This window comes from Pseudophryne corroboree, chromosome 2 (assembly GCF_028390025.1).
Source record: "Pseudophryne corroboree isolate aPseCor3 chromosome 2, aPseCor3.hap2, whole genome shotgun sequence".
NCBI lineage: Eukaryota > Metazoa > Chordata > Amphibia > Anura > Myobatrachidae > Pseudophryne > Pseudophryne corroboree.
Genome location: NC_086445.1, coordinates 654,617,722 through 654,634,863, shown reverse-complemented (window position 1 = coordinate 654,634,863; position 17,142 = coordinate 654,617,722). Strand labels below are relative to the sequence as shown.

General features: G+C 47.4%; 1 protein-coding gene and 1 pseudogene across 2 annotated transcripts in view; one reads left to right on the top strand and one right to left on the bottom strand.

The window, feature by feature from the left end:
- The window catches only part of KCNC4 (potassium voltage-gated channel subfamily C member 4), a 366,381-nt gene that overhangs the window by 302,295 nt on the left and 46,944 nt on the right, over nt 1-17,142 (top strand). The gene's annotated exons all lie outside the window — the stretch shown is intronic.
- On the bottom strand, nt 9,047-9,165 carry LOC135052710 (5S ribosomal RNA; annotated as a pseudogene).

Sequence of the window (17,142 nt, the reverse complement as noted above, 5' to 3'; positions counted from 1 at the left end):
ACGAGACAGTCTCAGATTTACTCCAATTTATTTAAACAAGTGGGAATACCAACAGCTTACAGAATAATGGTATATTAAAGTAAGTTGCGACCACATATGCTAAGCAACTTTTTTTCACACAGTAACTCACATTAAGGGGGTAATTCAGAGTTGATTGTAGATGTGCTAAATTTAGCACATCCACGATTATTTACTGTGACATGCGGGGGGACGCACTGGCAGGGAGCTACCCGCAGCGTTCCACACAACTGCCGCGGTCCACCCCCCAACGGCCAAGACACGCCTCCGTTGTCTGGACCGTGCCCCACCAATGGCGTTCTAACACCGTTGGCACACCCCCTCCCGCCCCACGACCACCTCTGCCTGTCAATCAGCTCCCGTGGGTGCGCACGCTCAGTACGGCCACTGCGCGCGCGCACGCATTCCACAAAGTAATTTAGACTGCGATCGCTGTCGCTGCAGCGATGCAGCCTGAATTAACCCTTAAGACCACTAAGCAATGTATTATTACTCAGGAATGGTGAATCTCATCGTCGTCTATCTCAACAACAGTATATAATGACCCAAAATGGTTATGTGAGACCAATATACTGGTATACCTAAATATACACTTGTAAACAATTACCATAACAAAATACTGTATCTATTCAGAGAAACACTTTGGTTACTAGAATAACTGTGGTAAGGTAGGTAAGTAAGAAATAACTGGGAAACCCAGTGCATTTACTTGATTTCCCTAACCAAATGTCACATACTGTATATTAAAAAAATAAGGATTAACTCAGATCGATTATGTAAGTATGCCTGTGCACAGGACTGAATCCCTCCTTTTAGTGTGTCCAGGTATATATTTTTGTAATATTTTTAATATTTAATTTTTATAGCCAAAACTCTGGGAGTAAAAAGTCTATGGCAGGGAAGGCAGTGCCTCACCTGGGTAACTTTTCTGCACATCTCTGATCAAAACTCACCAAATTTCAAGGAGTTTATACTAGAGATGAGCGGGTTCGGTTCCTCGGAATCCGAACCCGCCCGAACTTCAGGTTTTTTTACACGGGGCCGAGCGACTCGGATCTTCCCGCCTTGCGCCCGAACGTCATCATCCCGCTGTCGGATTCTCGCGAGGCTCGTATTCTATCGCGAGACTCGGATTCTATATAAGGAGCCGCGCGTCGCCGCAATTTTCACACGTGCATTGAGATTGATAGGGAGAGGACGTGGCTGGCGTCCTCTCCGTTTAGACTAGAGTACTAGAGAGAGACACAAATTTTGGGGAGCATATTATTAGGAGGAGTACTACTTGCTGCTGATAGTGTGACCAGTGACCACCAGTTTAATTAATCCGTTCTCTGCCTGAAAAAAAACGATACACAGTGTGACACAGTCACATACCATATCTGTGCTCAGCCCAGTGTGCTGCATCATATGTAATACTGTATATCATTATCTGACTGTGCTGAGTGCTCACTGCTCACACAGCTTAATTGTGGGGGAGACTGGGGAGCAGTTATAGCAGGAGTACATATTTTAAGTACAGTGCACACTTTTGCTGCCAGATTGCCACTGCCAGTGTGACTGACCAGTGACCACTGACCACCAGTATTGTGATTGTCTGCTGACCACCAGTATATTGTGATTGTCTGCCTGAAAAAGTTAAACACTCGTCGTGTGGTGTTTTTATAAACGCATTCTGCAGACAGTGTCCAGCAGGTCCGTCATTACATAATATATACCTGTCCGGCTGCAGTACTAGTGTGATATATATATATTTTAATTTTATCTCATTATCATCCAGTCTATATTAGCAGCAGACACAGTATGGTAGTCCACGGCTGTAGCTACCTCTGTGTCGGCAGTCGCTCGTCCATCCATAATTGTATACCACCTACCCGTGGTTTTTTTTTTTTTCTATCTTCTTGATACTAGTGGCTTACTTTAGGAGTCTGCAGTGCTGACAGACAGTGTCCAGCAGGTCCGTCATTACATAATATATACCTGTCCGTCTGCAGTACTAGTGTGATATATATATATATTTTAATTTTATCTCATTATCATCCAGTCTATATTAGCAGCAGACACAGTACGGTAGTCCACGGCTGTAGCTACCTCTGTGTCGGCAGTCGCTCGTCCATCCATAATTGTATATCACCTACCCGTGGTTTTTTTTTTCTATCTTCTTGATACTAGTAGCTTACTTTAGGAGTCTGCAGTGCTGAGTCTGACAGACAGTGTCCAGCAGGTCCGTCATTACATAATATATACCTGTCCGGCTGCAGTACTAGTGTGATATATATATATTTAAATTTTATCTCATTATCATCCAGTCTATATTAGCAGCAGACACAGTACGGTAGTCCACGGCTGTAGCTACCTCTGTGTCGGCAGTCGCTCGTCCATCCATAATTGTATACCACCTACCCGTGGTTTTTTTTTCTATCTTCTTGATACTAGTAGCTTACTTTAGGAGTCTGCAGTGCTGAGTCTGACAGACAGTGTCCAGCAGGTCCGTCATTACATAATATATACCTGTCCGGCTGCAGTACTAGTGTGATATATATATATATTTTAATTTTATCTCATTATCATCCAGTCTATATTAGCAGCAGACACAGTACGGTAGTCCACGGCTGTAGCTACCTCTGTGTCGGCAGTCGCTCGTCCATCCATAATTGTATACCACCTACCCGTGGTTTTTTTTTTTCTATCTTCTTGATACTAGTAGCTTACTTTAGGAGTCTGCAGTGCTGAGTCTGACAGACAGTGTCCAGCAGGTCCGTCATTACATAATATATACCTGTCCGGCTGCAGTACTAGTGTGATATATATATATTTAAATTTTATCTCATTATCATCCAGTCTATATTAGCAGCAGACACAGTACGGTAGTCCACGGCTGTAGCTACCTCTGTGTCGGCAGTCGCTCATCCATCCATAATTGTATACCACCTACCCGTGGTTTTTTTTTCTATCTTCTTGATACTAGTAGCTTACTTTAGGAGTCTGCAGTGCTGAGTCTGACAGACAGTGACCAGCAGGTCCGTCATTACATAATATATACCTGTCCGGCTGCAGTACTAGTGTGATATATATATATATTTTAATTTTATCTCATTATCATCCAGTCTATATTAGCAGCAGACACAGTACGGTAGTCCACGGCTGTAGCTACCTCTGTGTCGGCAGTCGCTCGTCATCCATAAGTATACTAGTATCCATCCATCTCCATTGTTTACCTGAGGTGCCTTTTAGTTGTGCCTATTAAAATATGGAGAACAAAAATGTTGAGGTTCCAAAAATAGGGAAAGATCAAGATCGACTTCCACCTCGTGCTGAAGCTGCTGCCACTAGTCATGGCCGAGACGATGAAATGCCAGCAATGTCGTCTGCCAAGGCCGATGCCCAATGTCATAGTACAGAGCATGTAAAATCCAAAACACCAAATATCAGTAAAAAAAGGACTAAAAAATCTAAAATAAAATTGTCGGAGGAGAAGCGTAAACTTGCCAATATGCCATTTACCACACGGAGTGGCAAGGAACGGCTGAGGCCCTGGCCTATGTTCATGGCTAGTGGTTCAGCTTCACATAAGGATGGAAGCACTCAGCCTCTCGCTAGAAAAATGAAAAGACTCAAGCTGGCAAAAGCACAGCAAAGAACTGTGCGTTCTTCGAAATCCCAAATCCACAAGGAGAGTCCAATTGTGTCGGTTGTGATGCCTGACCTTCCCAACACTGGACGTGAAGAGCATGCACCTTCCACCATTTGCACGCCCCCTGCAAGTGCTGGAAGGAGCACCCGCAGTCCAGTTCCTGATAGTCAGATTGAAGATGTCAGTGTTGAAGTACACCAGGATGAGGAGGATATGGGTGTTGCTGGCGCTGGGGAGGAAATTGACAAGGAGGATTCTGATGGTGAGGTGGTTTGTTTAAGTCAGGCACCCGGGGAGACACCTGTTGTCCGTGGGAGGAATATGGCCATTGACATGCCTGGTGAAAATACCAAAAAAATCAGCTCTTCGGTGTGGAAGTATTTCAAAAGAAATGCGGACAACATTTGTCAAGCCGTGTGTTGCCTTTGTCAAGCTGTAATAAGTAGGGGTAAGGACGTTAACCACCTCGGAACATCCTCCCTTATACGTCACCTGCAGCGCATTCATAATAAGTCAGTGACAAGTTCAAAAACTTTGGGCGACAGCGGAAGCAGTCCACTGACCAGTAAATCCCTTCCTCTTGTAACCAAGCTCACGCAAACCACCACACCAACTCCCTCAGTGTCAATTTCCTCCTTCCCCAGGAATGCCAATAGTCCTGCAGGCCATGTCACTGGCAATTCTGACGAGTCCTCTCCTGCCTGGGATTCCTCCGATGCATCCTTGCGTGTAACGCCTACTGCTGCTGGCGCTGCTGTTGTTGCTGCTGGGAGTCGATGGTCATCCCAGAGGGGAAGTCGTAAGCCCACTTTTACTACTTCCACCAAGCAATTGACTGTCCAACAGTCTTTTGCGAGGAAGATGAAATATCACAGCAGTCATCCTGCTGCAAAGCGGATAACTGAGGCCTTGGCATCCTGGGGGGTGAGAAACGTGGTTCCGGTATCCATCATTACTGCAGAGGCAACTAGAGACTTGTTGGAGGTACTGTGTCCCCGGTACCAAATACCATCTAGGTTCCATTTCTCTAGGCAGGCGATACCGAAAATGTACACAGACCTCAGAAAAAGAGTCACCAGTGTCCTAAAAAATGCAGCTGTACCCAATTTCCACTTAACCACGGACATGTGGACAAGTGGAGCAGGGCAGGGTCAGGACTATATGACTGTGACAGCCCACTGGGTAGATGTATGGACTCCCACCGCAAGAACAGCAGCGGCGGCACCAGTAGCAGCATCTCGCAAACGCCAACTCTTTCCTAGGCAGGCTACGCTTTGTATCACCGGTTTCCAGAATACGCACACAGCTGAAAACCTCTTACGGCAACTGAGGAAGATCATCGCGGAATGGCTTACCCCAATTGGACTCTCCTGTGGATTTGTGGCATCGGACAACGCCAGCAATATTGTGTGTGCATTAAATATGGGCAAATTCCAGCACGTCCCATGTTTTGCACATACCTTGAATTTGGTGGTGCAGAATTATTTCAAATACGAGAGGGGCATGCAAGAGATGCTGTCGGTGGCTAGAAGAATTGCGGGACACTTTCGGCGTACAGGCACCACGTACAGAAGACTGGAGCACCACCAAAAACGCCTGAACCTGCCCTGCCATCATCTGAAGCAAGAAGTGGTAACGAGGTGGAATTCAACCCTCTATATGCTTCAGAGGTTGGAGGAGCAGCAAAAGGCCATTCAAGCCTATACAACTGAGCACGATATAGGAGGTGGAATGCACCTGTCTCAAGCGCAGTGGAGAATGATTTCAACGTTGTGCAAGGTTCTGCTGCCCTTTGAACTTGCCACACGTGAAGTCACTTCAGACACTGCCAGCCTGAGTCAGGTCATTCCCCTCATCAGGCTTTTGCAGAAGAAGCTGGAGACATTGAAGGAGGAGCTAACACAGAGCGATTCTGCTAGGCATGTGGGACTTGTGGATGGAGCCCTTAATTCGCTTAACAAGGATTCACGGGTGGTCAATCTGTTGAAATCAGAGCACTACATTTTGGCCACCGTGCTCGATCCTAGATTTAAAACCTACCTTGGATCTCTCTTTCCGGCAGACACAAGTCTGCTGGGGTTCAAAGACCTGCTGGTGACAAAATTGTCAAGTCAAGCGGAACGCGACCTGTCAACATCTCCTCCTTCACATTCTCCCGCAACTGGGGGTGCGAGGAAAAGGCTCAGAATTCCGAGCCCACCCGCTGGCGGTGATGCAGGGCAGTCTGGAGCGACTGCTGATGCTGACATCTGGTCCGGACTGAAGGACCTGCCAATGATTACGGACATGTCGTCTACTGGCACTGCATATGATTCTCTCCCCATTGAAAGAATGGTGGAGGATTATATGAGTGACCGCATCCAAGTAGGCACGTCAGACAGTCCGTACTTATACTGGCAGGAAAAAGAGGCAATTTGGAGGCCCTTGCACAAACTGGCTTTATTCTACCTAAGTTGCCCTCCCACAAGTGTGTACTCCGAAAGAGTGTTTAGTGCCGCCGCTCACCTTGTCAGCAATCGGCGTACGAGGTTACTTCCAGAAAATGTGGAGAAGATGATGTTCATTAAAATGAATTATAATCAATTCCTCCGTGGAGACATTGACCAGCAGCAATTGCCTCCACAAAGTACACAGGGAGCTGAGATGGTGGATTCCAGTGGGGACGAATTGATAATCTGTGAGGAGGGGGATGTACACGGTGATATATCGGAGGATGATGATGAGGTGGACATCTTGCCTCTGTAGAGCCAGTTTGTGCAAGGAGAGATTAATTGCTTATTTTTTGGTGGGGGTCCAAACCAACCCGTCATTTCAGTCACAGTCGTGTGGCAGACCCTGTCACTGAAATGATGGGTTGGTTAAAGTGTGCATGTCCTGTTTATACAACATAAGGGTGGGTGGGAGGGCCCAAGGACAATTCCATCTTGCACCTCTTTTTTCTTTAATTTTTCTTTGCGTCATGTGCTGTTTGGGGAGTATTTTTTTGAAGGGCCATCCTGCGTGACACTGCAGTGCCACTCCTAGATGGGCCAGGTGTTTGTGTCGGCCACTAGGGTCGCTTATCTTACTCACACAGCTACCTCATTGCGCCTCTTTTTTTATTTGCGTCATGTGCTGTTTGGGGAGTGTTTTTTGGAAGGGCCATCCTGCGTGACACTGCAGTGCCACTCCTAGATGGGCCAGGTGTTTGTGTCGGCCACTAGGGTCGCTTAGCTTACTCACACAGCTACCTCATTGCGCCTCTTTTTTCTTTGCGTCATGTGCTGTTTGGGGAGTGTTTTTTGGAAGGGCCATCCTGCGTGACACTGCAGTGCCACTCCTAGATGGGCAAGGTGTTTGTGTCGGCCACTAGGGTCGCTTAGCTTAGTCATCCAGCGACCTCGGTGCAAATTTTAGGACTAAAAATAATATTGTGAGGTGTGAGGAGTTCAGAATAGACTGAAAATGAGTGGAAATTATGGTTTTTGAGGTTAATAATACTTTGGGATCAAAATGACCCCCAAATTCAATGATTTAAGCTGTTTTTTAGGTTTTTTTTGAAAAAAAACACCCGAATCCAAAACACACCCGAATCTGACAAAAAAAATTCGGTGAGGTTTTGCCAAAACGCGGTCGAACCCAAAACACGGCCGCGGAACCGAACCCAAAACCAAAACACAAAACCCGAAAAATTTCAAATGCACATCTCTAGTTTATACTGCTGCATCTGTGTATAATGCCCAGATGTACATTTTGGCTCATATGTTGCATGTAAATCTGGCTCTGGTGCTAGCCAATGCATCCTGGGCTATTTAGCTCACCGCACGTCCCTGTTATATACATATATATACAGTATATGTTTAAGTTTGTCTAGACATGTTACTGTAAAAAGGGGTGAGTTCTTGTCCTGGCTACGCTGAGACTGGGAAAAAACTGTTCCAGGTAAACAAGATATTATTTGTCACTCCTCTGCTAGGAAGCTTACTCAGTCTTTGCGGTAGCTTATAGGGGGTCATTCCGACCCGTTCGCACACAGCGGTTCTTCGCTGCGGTGCACCAGGGTCCGAACTGCGCATGTGCAGCGGGGCAACGACCAGAAGAGAGAAGAAAGTGATCCCGGGAACTTCGTCGCTGGATCCGTCGCACAGGGTAAGTAAGTCTGACCCTGATCTTGTTTTGCAGGAAACTTTTTTTAGCATAGCAGGGCTGCACAAGCGATCGCAGCCCTGCTATGCTAAAATACACCCCCCCATAGGCGGCGTGTAGTTGATCGCACGAGCAGCAAAAAGTTGCTATGCGCGATCAACTCGGAATGAGGGCCTTAGTCACTTGACTGGGTTCATACAACTACACTATCACTCTCCTTTTAGCACAAAATTAAGGGGGATATCCTGTTAGCCCCGGTAATTTACCGGGGGTAATTGTCCCGCCGGGGTGCTATATAATTAGCCCCGATAAGCCGGCATGAGACGCGGCTTATCTGGGATTTTGTTTCACCTGCTTTAGGCAGGCTAAACCAAACCCTGGAAACAGCCCCGTTTTCTTGCTTAATTTAATCTCACTACCCCCGGAGGTAGTTAGATGAAATGCATGTGAAGAGACCCGTTTGGGCGCCCAACAGGTCTCTTCACAATTGCGCTAATTACTTTAGTCAGGATTAGGTGCTTGACGTGCCTAAACCAGACTGGAATGAGCGCAATCAGCATGATAACATTTGCATATCGCCCATCCATCTCCCGTCACTTTAGATGGGAGATAGCGGGTGCGATATCATTTGAATCCATCCCAATGTGTTATATAGCAGTCAGTTACACTGTGCCTTAGGAAAGAAGGACTCAATTCCAACATACAGTAAATGTGTGCAGGAGGTGTGACAATGAGAACTTTCTTACTTGTGTAGAGTCTTGTACTAGAAAAAAGGGAGAAAAAGAAGGCTCTTGTGTGGGCGCACTCTTAGAAGAAAAGGAAAATTCCTATAACATGTAGAAAAAGATACTTAAAACATAACTTTTAATGTTGACATTTGTGATAAGAATACCCATATAAATGATCCATATCAGAGAAAAGAAAGAAAAGATAATTAGAATTGTTTAAAATGTTCTGGTCTGATTAATCACAATTGGTGATTGGAATGGTTGTAGACATTTGATCGTCTTACCCCCATTTCCCCTGACCAGTACAGAATATCTGTATTGATGGAACCAAGGAGTGATCATAAGAGTTATTTGATAAGTACGTCCCACTTGGGCTACTTAATTCAAAGATGGTTAGTCTCCTGCATTCAAAAGAGCTTGACTTCCTGACGTAAGCCACAAAAAATAGGTAGTAAGCCTCAAAAGAAGAAAAGAAGAGAAAATGAGAGTTAGTGGTGATGCTGCTGTTGGCGTTGCAAATCACATATGAAGGGAAATGGTCCCTGCTCTACAACACCGGGTATTCGCAGGAAGTCTCCTCTCCTGGTACTAACCCGGCCCAACGCTGTTTGGCTTCCAAGATCAGACGAGATCGGGCATTGGCAGCGTGGTATGATAGTAGAGAATTATTTATGATAGTACACCAATGAGAGTGCACCTATGTAGGAAACGGAAGAGAGAGGAAGAAAAAAAAAGAGAAAGAGAAAGGAAATAAAATAGTATATGGGAGAAAAAGAGGGATGAATCAGTGTAGCGCAGATAGATGGATCTGCTTTCTGCGTTACAGTAAATGTGTGCAGGAGGTGTGACAATGAGAACTTTCTGACTTGTGTAGAGTCTTCCTCACTGGCGGTCTATGCAGAGGCGTAACTAGGGTAGGGTGAGTGGGGCACGTGCCCTGGGCGCCTTGGCAGGCCCAGCAGAGGGGGGCGCCGCCAGCGGCCAGGACATCATGCCCCACTCGCCCCCATCATGCTGCAATGTGAGGGGAGGAGAGCGCAGCGTCTCTCCCTCCCCTCACCGCCGCTGCCAGCACCAGCAGCGCTGTGTGTGTCCGGTCTCCGGCCACCGGCGGCGTTAGCCAATCAGAGCTTGCGGACCGGCTCCTGATTGGCTGCCGGTCCACGAGCTCTGATTGGCTAGCGAACCAGCGCCACATAGCCGCCGTCGGAGACCTGGAGCGGCGCTGTGCTGCGCTCTCCTCCCCTCACATAGCACAGCCACGGAAAGAAGCGGTGAGTGAGGGGGGGGGGGCATGTAACTGGAACTGTGGGGCATGTATCTGGCACTGTGGGGCAATGTATCTGGCACTGTGGGGCATGTATCTGGGACTGTGGGGCATTGTAACTGGCACTGTGGGGCATGTATCTGGCATGTATCTGGCACTGTGGGGCATATATCTGGCATGGTGGGGCATTGTAACTGGCACTGTGGGGCAATGTAACTGGCACTGTGGGGCATGTATCTGGCACTGTGGGGCATTGTAACTGGCACTGTGGGACATGTATCTGGCACTGTGGGGCATTTTCAGTGGCCACACCGCCACACCCCTTCTGGTGTGTGGCCACACTCCTTCTGGAGCGTGGTCACACCCATTTTTTCGACGCACGCGTCGAAGGCGCGCGCACATACTACTTTTGGTGTGTGTTTTTTTTGGGGGGGGCACTCTTCATCTTGCCTTGGGCTCCGAAGACCCTAGATATGCCTCTGTGTCCATGTCACTTCTCAGGGCTGACACTAGCTGCCCAGTCCACAGCACTATCTCTAGGCTGAGTTCTTCCTCCTCCGGGATCTTCCTTTTGTAGCTGCCTCCACATGTCACTGGGAGCTCCACTCCTCGCTGCTCTCTCTCTGGGGGGATGTATTAAGATACATCACCACCCCTCACTGCTTATCGCAGCGATGTTGATTGCATATGTACTAATATATGCGGTCAATATCGCAATGCGGTGACGGAGTCCCCCCGCGATACCTGTGAGGTGGTCTCGGGGGGTCTCTGTCACCTCCCAGGGGTCTCCACACTCCCCCCCCCCCCCCCCACACCGGGAAGCAGCAGCAGGCTGTCCCCGGCGCCTCCTCCTCCGCCTGCAGCAAGTAGAACCTCCGGCTGCGTTGCTAGGGGGAGGAGGAGATTACCTTCTGGTACCAGGACTGCCTGGAAGGTATGCCAGGGGGGTGGGGGTCGGCGTCTGCGGCGGAGGTGGCGGGTTGCGGCGGTCAGCGATAAGAAGCCCATAGGCTTCTATTGGGTATCGCCATCCAGAGTTGGCGATACCCTGGATGGCGAAAAACCGGCGGTAGGGTCTTAGTACATTTGAAAATGCGGTAAAACCCCGTTTTCGGGGGTTTTACTGCATTTTTCCTTTAGTACATCCCGCCCTCTGTGTCTCTGGAAGGGGAACTACCTTGCCGTAACTGCGGGGATCTCTGCTCTCCCGCTGACTCTGGCAAGAGTTTCGGGGCTGCCTCACTTACTGTGCCGCCTGGTCTGGCTGGGCTATGCACGGAGCTGCCGCTGCTTATCTGGAGCCAATCCACGTTCCTCCTCCACGGTCCTGTCACTCTCCTTTTTTCGCCGGCTGCTGCTCCTTTTTAATCCCTCGGATCCACAGGGATTCCCTGGATGTCTCCCACACTGAATCTCCCCCCAGTGGCTGACCAATCAGGTGAGAGGGATTGATCACAACCTCCACTGTGCCTAGGGTGGTCAAGGCTGTGGGCTAAGGGGTACATTTATTTGGCAGTGATAAGAGCGGAGAAGTGAGCCAGTGGAGAAGTTGCCCCATCAACCAATCAGCAGCTCTGTATAATTTAATAGTATACAAATTATAGATGTTACTTCAGTGCTGATTGGTGCCATGGGCAACTTCTTCACTGTCTCACTTCTCCGCTTTTATCACTGCTTAGTAAATGTCCCCCTAAGTCTCTGCGAAGCTGGCAGCACAGGGGTATGCAACTGTCACTTTTGCAACGTGCTCCACAGGTTTTCACTGGGCCCACAGGTGGAAAGCCTGGTATAACAAGGCAATGTACATGCGGAGTTATATACACACTATTAGGAGATTCATCGCACCCTACAGGCGCTCTTCACACCGTTGCAAGGGGCTACGTCCCCTTAACCCATGCACGCCCTCGGGGCGTGCAATATTTTTGTTATATGGAGTATTACCTCCAATCATAATTTTGTGAGTGGGTAAAGATTGTACAGACAAAGGTTGTGCGATGGTTAAGGGGCTGTAGCCCCTCCTGACGACGTGAACAATGCACGCAGGGCAGGTTGAATTACTCCCTGCAGTGTATACATACTGAATCACTCCCTGCAGTGTATACATACACAGCATTTATAACATACACCCCCTGCAGTGTATACAGTACATACACGTTATATATATATATTACATACACCCCATGCAGTGTATACATACATAGTGTGTGTGTGTATATATATATATATATATATATATATATATATAGTGTATATATATATATATATATATTCATATAACATACACCCCCTGCAGTGCATACATACACAGTATATATAACATACACCCCCTGCAGTGCATACATATACAATGTACTGCATATAACATACACATATATAATATACTGTATATATAACACAGGGCAGCAGACAGACCTCTATAAGCTGTAAGAGGCAGGGGGTTGGCACATATAGGCCAGCAGCACTGCAGGAGGTTAGGTCCAGGGGCACCCCCTGCCCAGCTAGTCCCTGCACACCCCTGGGCCATCACCCGCAGGGCATGGGGTGAGGTACCCTCTGAGGCCCCACCCCGGGCCCGCAATGGCCAGGTCAGGGAGCACATAAATTCACCATTATGTCTCAGCTTCTGCTCCCTCCAGTCATGTGACCTGCACACACCGCCCCAACCCTTCCCTATGACACCTCGCTACCCATTGGTCTGTTCTCTCTGCGCCCTGTGGTCTACGGCGATAGGCCGCAGGACGGAATGATGAGCAGCGGCGGCATCCAATCACAGAGCAACAAATCAAAGTGACGCGTAGAATTGGCAGCACTGCTTTTCTGGCACTTACTGTGTGTGTGTGGTTGGCTAGGCTCTGTTTGTGTGGGGAGGGGCACAGAGCCTGGTAACCTGGCTAAGTGGTGACTTCCTTAATCAGCAGGCAGACCCTGACACATCTTACTGTAGCAGACATTAGCATTGGCAGTGGTTCTACCAAGCACTCCTGAGCCTGGGATTATAAAACCAGAATTTAGGTAAATAATGACTATTTCATGTCACTTTTATACAGTGCCTTGCGGCCGTGACATTAAATATCCAACTAGTTACCACTGGCCGGGGTACCCTGGGGGAGTGGGGACCCCTTCAATCAAGAGGTCCCCCCCCCAGCCACCCAAGGGCCAGGGGTGAAGCCCGAGGCTGTCCCCCCCATCCAAGGGCTGCGGATGGGAGGCTGATAGCCTTGAGAAAATTCAGAGAATATTGTTTTTTCCAGAAGAACTACAAGTCCCAGCAAGCCTCCCCCGCAAGCTGGTACTTGGAGAACCACAAGTACCAGCATGCGGGAGAAAAACGGGCCCTGTGCGTTGTGCACTGTGCGCTGGGTGTGAAAGACCTGACGCTCACCCAATGAGAGCTACTAGCCATGCCCAGCGTTATATACACAGTCACAGACTCACAGATCTGAGCTATTATATAGGAAGTTGGTAGATGTACAGTGTGTCCTGTAAGTTTCAGAGGGGTTCCACACTCTGGCTGGGTTTCTCTAGTCTCTCCTGCTCAGTCTCCATGCCAGTCAGTCACATGCAGGAGAGGAGGAGGGGGCTACAATGTGACTGACCACGGAGACAGAATGTGTGTGCTGTGTGGGCATGAGCTGCTGCTGGTGCCAGCGGCTGCTGTCCATTCAGCATGCACTGAAAGTCTGTAGGGGCCGGGCCGGGTCAGCCAGGCTCCGAAAAAAACCTCCTCTGCTGCAGCGCCGCTACTGATTGCAATCCATGGCCATGGCCGGGCTCCCTGAGACTCATGGGGCCCTAAGCGCATGCCTGGGTTGCCTAGCGGCACATCTGCCCCTGGGTGAAAGCATTTTTTTTTTTTACTGGCGGAGTGAAAGTATTTGTTTGATTACAGTAGAGGCCAATGTGTTTTGTTACTGTGTGCATGAAAGCATTTGTTTTATTACTGTGGGCATACCTCCAAACTTTTTCTATCTTGATAGAAGGACGCACGCTCCCAAAAAATGGGCATGGTCTTTGAAAAAGGGGTGTGGCTTTGCAGTGATGCCGCGATCGTAAGCAACGCCACCTCGTCCGTCACTGAAGGGGGCATGCCTAGTGCTCTGGGAGCTGCTGGCATCCCCCCTCTCCCTATGTCACTCGTGAATAGAAGCTGCGCGCATGCACACAGCATCTATTCAGCGCAGTGACAGGAGCCTCCCAACTGCCCCCCACCGCGGGACACTGCGGCCTGTGGGTGGGACAGCGGGACAGTCCCAAAAAAACGGGACTCTCCCGCGAAAATCGTGACAGTTGGCAGGTATGCTGTGGGGGCTAAAGTGTTTTCTTACTGTGTGGGTGAAAGCATTTGTTTTATTACTGTGGGGGCCAGAGTATTTTATTACTGTGGGAGTGAAAACATTTGTTTTATTACAGCATTTTAAAGGAAATGATAACAAATATCAGCATATATTAACTATATGTTGATATTTGTTATTATATATTATATTTGTTTAAACAAACTGATGGTGTGCTTGGCAATTTTAAAATCTTGTTTAGTGTGCCACGAGTTTAAAAAGGTTGAAAATCACTGGTCTACAACTAAGGGGTCTATTCAATTCAAGTCAGATTTCCCGACTTGTCAGATAAAAAGCAGTTTCCGACATTTTAAGGTATTCAATCAAACTGATATTTATCCAACAAGTCAGAAACACTTGGATCGACGGATTAGCCACGGATCCATGTGTTTTGTTAAATTAGTGGCCAAATCCAACAAAAGTTTTAACCCCGTTTCCGACAATGTCAATCCGACTAAAAAAGTTTGGATTGCCATTGTTGGAAACTGCCAAAACCTGTCGGATTTGGCTGCAAATTGAATACTGAAATGTTGAATCCTTTCCGTCGGAAAGGATACAACATCAAATGAATAGACCCCCTCATCTACAAGTTACCATGCTGAAACACAGTTCCACATTCTACATCCACAATAATAATCTAATATTACTTGGTCCAAGATCAGAGTCTGCACTACCTGCTAAGTAAAGGGATGCCAGGGAGGCACCAGGCTAGATAGGTGCTCTCCCTGATCTGCATCCCTGCTGATGTCCTCTGTTGCTGCCAGGTGCTGCATCTGTCACACTGTATGACAGTGGTGCCAGCAGCTTGAAGCCCCCCCCCCCCTGTGAAACTTTTAAAGATCCAGACAGCCTGACTTTGTTAGGTAAGTAGAGGGAAAGAGCGAGAAAATGTGTGTATATCGGTGTGTGTGTGTGTGTGTATGTGTGTGGTGGGCATTACGTATATAAGTGGCACTCCTGTGGGCATTATGTGTATAAGCAGCACTACTACTATGGGCAATGTGTATAAGGGGTATTACTACTGTGGGCATTATGTGTATAAACAACACTACTACTGGGGGCATTATATGTATAAGTGGCACTTCTGTTTGCATTATTTGTATAAGTGGCACTGCTATGGGAGGCATTATGTATATAAAAAGCACTACTAAGGGCATTAGATGTATAAGGGGTGCTACTACTGGGGGCATTATGTGTATAAGGGGTGCTACTACTGGGGGTATTATGTTTATAAGCGTCACTACTACTGTGGGCATTATGTGTATAAGCGTCACTACTACTGGGGGCATAGGTGGTCATTCCGAGTTGTTCGCTAGCTGCATTAGTTCGCTGTGCAGCAATGAGGCAAAAAAAACAGCACTTTTGCGCATGCGTATGCGCGACGTACTATTACAACGAACAATGTAGTTTCACACAGGGTCTGGCGAAGCTTTTCAGTCGCACTGCTGGCCGCAGAGTGGTTGACATGAAGTGGGTGTTTCTGGGTGTCAACTGACCATTTTCAGGGAGTGTTCGGAAAAACACAGGCATGCCAGGAAAAATGCAGGCGTGGCTGGTCGAACGCAGGGTGTGCTTGTGACGTAGGTTTTGAGCTACTCTAAAATTGCATAAAAAACTTTGTAGCTGCTCTTGCGATCCTTTCATTCGCACTTCTGCTAAGCTAAAATACACTCCCAGTGGGAGGCGGCATAGCGTTTGCACGGCTGCTAAAAGCTGCTAGCGAGCGAACAACTCTGAATGACCTCCATAATGTTTAGGCGGCACTACTCAGTGTCGGACTGGGGCATGAAGGGCCCACCAGGGGAATGCAGTGATAGGGGCCCATACTTAGGGGTGTGGCCAGCCTACAAAGGGGGTGTGACCAGCCTCCACAGAGGTTTGAAATACACAATAGACTTGTGCAGTGTAATGCAACATATCTACTATGTATAATACAAGTGCACAGTCTGGAACCTGATCCCTAGAGGAAGGAGTGGGCCACCAGGCAGTGGGGCCCACTGGTGGTTTCCCCTGTAACCCTGTGGGCCAGTCCGACCCTGGCACTACTACTGGAGGCATTATGTGTATAAGGGACACTACTACTGGGGGCAATATGTGTGTAAGCATTACTGCAGGCATTACGGGTATAAGCGGCAATACTACTGGAGCCATTATGTGTATAAGGGGTACTCCTAATATCGGCATTAAGTATAAGCGGCACTACTACTGGGGAATTATGTGTATAAGCTGAACTTCTATGGGCATTATGTGTATAAGTGGCTCTACTGCTATGTGCATTATGTGTATAAGTGGCACTTCTGTGGGCATTATGTGTTCAAGTGTCACTACTAGCATGGGCATTATGTGTATAAGAGGTGCTTCTACTGGGGGAATTATGTGTATAAGAGGTGCTGTGGGGGCTGTTTGTTTTGTTAATTTAATGTTTGTGGTGATTGGTTCATGTGTTACAAGTAAATGCTGATAGCATAATCACCAGGTGTTAATTGCATTCTTTGTAGTTAAAGACCACATGCTGGCTCAACTACAGCAAAACTATACAGCAAGTATAGAATAGTGCTTACTTTTCCCTGAACATGATGCTTGAGAAATTATATGTTGTACTTTGTGACTGTTGTCTTACTGTAAGTGAAAGCTAACTTTGTTGAGTAGCTGTAAATAAAATTATACATTTGTGTTTTGTTTATTTTTGGTAAATACTGGCTTTTCATTGTCCTTATTTAAAAATGCCTACATTTTTGCATAAACCTCCAGAAGCAATAATGTAGAATATTTTCCATACTGTACTATGGCAAATTTGTTAGCCTTCCATCAGAGGACAGAGGAGAAAATGTTGCAGCTTGTGGCTCAGTCAGTGCAAACAACATCTGCAGGGCATTTAAAGACAATAGCTGCCTCAGATGACCCAGAGGCATATTTACATATATTTGTGAGTAAAATGATTAAAGTGGCCAGGCGCTACTTGGGCTGACAAACTTTGAAAGTTTGCGCACGTTCGAAAGTTCCATCCAGGGTACAAGGATTTAGTTTAGTACCAACACAAGA